Genomic DNA, 6022 nt, shown 5'->3' with positions numbered 1-6022 from the left:
AACGGCGAGGCATGTCGACCAGGGGACACATGATCTCAGAGGGCACACAGATCCTGTAAGGAGCATCTGTTAGCAGGAAACAGGGAGTGACAGCAATCGTGAGGTGAAGGCCTGGGAGGAAATTGAAGGGGAAGAGAACTGTGGTTGGGCATTTACTGTCCTCACCACTCCTAACTTTTCTGAGGAAAGATGGCTCCTGAAACCACTACCGTGATGAACAATTGACTCTTCCACAATCCCAAATTCAGCCCTTATCCATCACGATTGGAAAACAGTAATTCAGCAAAGCCTTCTCTGTCTCTACAGTGAGACTCATTTTCAAAACATTAATAGAAGCTTTTCAAACTAGAGATGACCACTATGTATTGTGTGAGGAATGATTTTACAAGGGTGACTTTTGGACTTTACTTATTCTGTTATGCCTTTGGTGGCTGGCCTTATGAACTCTGAACCAACCAAAACACACAATTGTTTATCAAATGCCGTCTTGTTTCGGTTCTGGCTCTGTGATTGCAGGGGTGAGGTGAGAGCTTCAAATGCTTCCTAAGAAAACTTATGCCAAGCTGATTAATGAGAGAATAGCCATGTTAGCTATTCATTTTATAAACAAAATCATACCCGCTGTAAAGATAAACCAAGTGTAATTCCAGGAAAATAATACTATTGTGGGTATTGTTTAAAAGATAATTTCCTTTACATTAAATAGCTATAGTCGTGTAGTCAGGAAGTTCAATCATTTCTGCTTATTCTTGACAAGCTGGGTGCCAGGAGACACTTTAAATGGAAATTTACATTATATATTTCAAATGGATCCAAAACAGTACTTTAAATCGTGTTTCAATCTTATTTTGTTAAGAATGAAGTAGACCCGGGCGCCTGGGTGGCTCAGTCGGTTAAGCGTCCGACTTCAGCTCAGGTCACGATCTCGCGGTCCGTGAGTTCGAGCCCCGCGTCGGGCTCTGGGCTGATGGCCCAGAGCCTGGAGCCTGCTTCCGGTTCTGTGTCTCCTTCTCTCTCTGCCCCTCCCCAGCTCATGCTGTGTCTCTCTCTGCCTCAAAATTAAATAAACGTTAAAAAAATTAAAAAAAAAAAAAAAGAATGAAGTAGACCCTAAAAAGAAAAGCTGGACACATAAGCACGTGTGAGATTGTGTAGAATGGATCTCTATAAACACGAAGATTCTAGAAAACAATCACAAGAAAGAAAATTGTGGCACAGCACTTGTTTATCTCCCTCGCTTTCTAAACTGACCGCCAAATGTAGGTTCTTTAAGGGATGCTTTAAAATTTTAATATTTCATAGAATAGAGATGCTTAGAATCCAACTGAATTGGTCGGGGATGGAGTCTGGGTGATATTTATTAAAACAAAAACAAAGCCCAAAACAAAAAAACTCCCCAGATAACGTGCAGCCAGAGCTGATAACCACTTTGTCAACGAGCTCAACGGGGGGAGAACAGACCTCCCAGAGAAGCTTTAAGAAATTCTTCTTCTGGGACTCTTTTAGCACTAACAGGCATCCAACCTTGCAATAGGAGCGAGGTCTTTTAAGCGTGCGGAGAGCCTGAGTGATCAGGGCAAATACAGATTTAAAAAACTTAGTAATTATTTCATCACCTGTGGTTAAGAACAGCTTAATCATTATAACATGCTTCACTATATATTTTTATTTTATTATGTTAATTTTGGCCTCCATACTAAATGGGCTTTTTCAGCGTTTTAGTCAATTAAAAATTATACATACATATGAAATTATACATGCTTTGTCTATACGTGTGTTTATTATGTATGTGCATGCATATATATACACGCATACAAACAGTTGGCTGTTGAACAATGTATGCGTGATTTTTATTTTTATTAATATGGAAAAGGACTGTAAATGTAAATTTTCTCTTATGATTTTCTTAATAACACTTTCTTATCTCGAGCTTACTTTGTTCTAAGAATAAAGTATATAATGCATACAACATAAAAAATACATGTGTTAGTCGACTTTCTGCTATTGGTAAGGTCAACAGTAAGCTATTAGTTGTTTTTTGCGGGGGGGGGAGGAGGGTCAAAAGTCATATGCGGATTTTCAACTGCTGACGTCAGTGTCCCTGACCCCTGTGTTGTTCAACTGTGTATTGAAAAGTTGAGAAAGAAAGAGGTAACAGGATCATGAATACTGAAATATGAAATGTGGCTTTCACTCAACAGAGTGGGCTTCCTGGGCCATGCATCTTCTGTGCTCATGCTAACTGACAGTCAGCAGTTCATTCTAGAAAAGTCTTGTTTTATGCAAGAAATAACGGAATATGGTGTGCTGGAGAGATGAATATAACTTAACAAATTAACCTTCCACAGGATCTGACACCAACTCCTAATAAATTAAAACCCTGATTGGCTTTCCTTGTCACATATGTCCCATTACCCATAGAAACATTGCTAACGCTTCTTGACTGTATCACAGAACCATCGTGAGGCTGGCGGGGCCAGTCTCGGCCACCACTCAAGACGCCTGAGGATCTGCAGAACAAACAGGAGCTTGATAGGGGATTTGTGCAGAAGGCTGTCCAGTCTCACTCTGATGGAACCCTCCAAGGAGCTGTCACGCCTTAGCACATCCGGGAGCACGGAGACTTTGCGGCTATGCGAAGAAGAATTGCACTAAACTGTTTCCTAAATGGTAGGATTTATTTCAATGCTCACATACAATTGCATGAGACAAACTATTTACATAAAACATAAGTACAAAAAATATAATACAATTTATACTGTACATAATCGGGATTCTCTTATTTCGTCCCCCAAAGTGTTGGCGGGTAGAGATGGGAGGGAGGGGATGCTATGGAAGGAAGATGACACTCTGAGCAACACCCAGGGTCATTCTTCCTGAATTTGTTTGAAAAAATAAAATGAATTGGTCTGGATGGTAGAAACTGGCAACTCACCGAGAGCAGTGAGTGAGCACGGCATTCTCCCTTCTGGAATAACAGCTCATTTTCTTATAAATATGTTTGCTTTCCTCAGCGTTGGGACTTGGAGGAGGTGTGAGTTGGTTTCTACTGATCGGTGGGTAACGACTCTTGAACGCAATGCACCTGTCAGGTGTCATTAAACAACATTCTTGGATACAGTGCCGGACAGCTCTCTCTCCAGTGAGCATTTAAGACCAACAGACTGATGAACAGAAAACATAAAAGTGAAGACTATTGGAAATTTGTATTCCACATTTCTAACGACAAGGTTTCAAAAGAAACCTTGAAAAACCAAATGTAAGGACTAAAAAAAAAGGGGGAGGTGGCACCCAAGAAACTGAAGACAGATCTGCAATCCATGAGGATTCCAACTGGGCAATCAAAACTCCGTTTTCTCATTCAAGGGAAGGGAAAGGCAACACTGTCTCATCTACAAAGCTCCATTATGATTCACACATATGGTCTTTTAAAAACTAAATTTAAGGTCAGTAACTATCTGCAAGTTTACCAAGGGCTGAAGTTGGCTTTGGTTGGAAAAGGTTCAGTGAAAAAAAACGAAACAATCCCAAGGAAGTTTATTTTGTATCACAAAACAGCAACAGCAAATTCGCACAGAATGAGGCATTTAACATTTCATAACGTCTTCAAAAGTCACATCAAGGGGCGTAACACGCAAGCTTCGTTACACGCTTTTGAAGAATCCTACAAGGGAGCAAGTTTGTGCATTTTCTTTGCAGATGATGGAGAGTTTCAGTGGTGACTGTAGGTGCCTGGGTTGAAGGTTCACACTGTGCTTTCCTTCAAAGTGCAGAAGTTAAAGTTTGATTTTGGCCAACAGTCATGGTATAAGAGAAAACACCTTCAGCAGAGAAAACACTGTTAACTTTCTTAACCCAAATTAAGGGTGACAACTTTGTGAACTTGTGAAGCAGTTTTGAAATTGCCTTAAAACACACACACACAATGTTCTAGGTGGTTCTCACTCCACTCACTGTATCTGTGCCAGCTGCCACGAGCCTGATTTTCCTGTACCTTGGACTTGCCTGAAAGGGGTCAGTAACAAAAACTCTAACTTCTATAGACACCACATCGGCATCCCCACTACAGACCAGACACTAAGGTGTTTTCACAGAAGATGTAAAATTAAGGTGATGTCACTTTCTGGAAGGCTGAGACCTGATTAACCTGAACTCTGAGCACACTTCTGCCCCTGTTCCGGTGCTGCATGCCCTACCCAGTGGGGGCAGACATGACACCCGACTAGGATGTGCTCCTTGGTCGTTTTCTATTCCTGAGTTCAAAGAGACAGGTAAGAATGATTTTCTTCAGAGTGTAGCCAGTCAGTCCTCTGCTTTGAATTGGAACCAACAATATCCAGATGGGAGGACAAATCACCATCTTAAACAAGGCACTGGCAACTTTGTATATAGAAAATGAAACTCTCTGCACTTAGGGAGGATGGCTAACAACGCTCTCTTCTTAGTGACATGACAGAAGGACTGTTTGGATTTTCCAGAATCCAGATTGGGCTCCCAGCCTGTATTTGTCTAGCATTTGAACCACCGTTCACCTAACATTTGGGCCACTTGGCCTTTCAACCAAAGCTAAAAAATAATAGGGTCGTGGTCAAACTACTGGCCTCAGATTTCTTACTAAACATGAAGCGATGGAGTGGGTGGTATTGCCAGCCCAGCATGGTGGTTTAAGAAACGCCACAGCGTGGTTTTCTCCCTCTCCTTTGTTCCTTTCAGGTTTTTAAATGCCCTTGACTAGTTATCCTCATCATGTCAATACAGTAAAACCTGTTTGCTTGAACAAAAATGGATTCTGACTCTGGTCATGGGTAATGAGCTTGATTGCTTTCTGTGGCAGAACTAATACGATCTTTTGCAAATACTATGAGACAGCTTCCGCTAGGAAATGAACATGCTGTCAGGCTCTGCTTTTGGTTTTGATGATGTTCTAAGTCCCTGTGCGGCATAAGCTATATTTTCAAGAGAAAACAATCCCTGTTCCTGATGCTTTCGTAATATAGACCAAATTTTTGATAATGTGACATATGGCATATGACATATGAAAAAACTTTGATTCATCTACTTCCCAAAACATGTATAACACACCCTTAATATAGTCCATAAAAAAGGAGTATAGAACAGTCATTACAGAAATTCCTGCCAATAATTCAACAATGCATCTTGTTCATTACTTGTCAGTTTCCAAAAGAGAAAAGCAAGGATTCCAACAAGGTATTTCCCTGTGTTTTATCAGGCTATCAAAACAGATAACATGAATACCTCGAGTCGGCGTTTGTAGAGTTACAAATCTCTTTAAATCAGTTCTTATTAATGACCTCAATAGGGGAGAGCAGCCGAAATAAATTCCATCATGGCTCCTGGCCTCCAAATCTTTTCTCTCACACGGGGATACACCATGCAATGACTGGCATTTCTTTTTGTGCATTTCTCAGGCCAAAGTGACTGTTACTTTATGTTCTTCCATTTCATTCCCATTGAGAGAAGCAAGGGCTCAGAATGGCTTTCTAGTTTCTGATAATCGTAGGTAATCAAACTTGCAATATTGTGTCAACGTATCATCAACAGGTCAACAAGAATTATCATGACATAATGGAGACATTAGAAGGGATGGATGTATGGGGTAAGCCAACGCGGTCTGAGAATTCCACTTTGCCCCATCCTATCCTGGAAAGCACAGCAGAGAGTTTGCATATGAGTTGATTCAAGGTAATCATTTTAGTCCCCGCCTTCATGAACATTGATTATTGGAGCTGGAGGCTTAGGGACAATCCTGTTCTGTGGAGCAGGGCTGCTTTGAGGCAGAAGCAGTTCACTGGATCCACCGCTGGTACCTGCTGCCCCTGGGGAGGTGCCCCAGAGCCCTCTTTTGAGACAGAAATGCGAAATTTGGAGTTGCCCCCAAATGCCACACAAGAAAACCCCACTGGAGTGTAAAAGACTTCCTGCCGGAGGTGGTGTGACAGTGCTGGGGAAATGTTCACGGTTTATTCGGAGAGCAAGTAATTATCATAGAGAAGCATAAAGA

This window comes from Panthera leo, chromosome A1 (genome assembly GCF_018350215.1).
Source record: "Panthera leo isolate Ple1 chromosome A1, P.leo_Ple1_pat1.1, whole genome shotgun sequence".
Classification (NCBI taxonomy): Eukaryota; Metazoa; Chordata; class Mammalia; order Carnivora; family Felidae; genus Panthera; species Panthera leo.
This window is presented reverse-complemented; position numbering follows the sequence as displayed.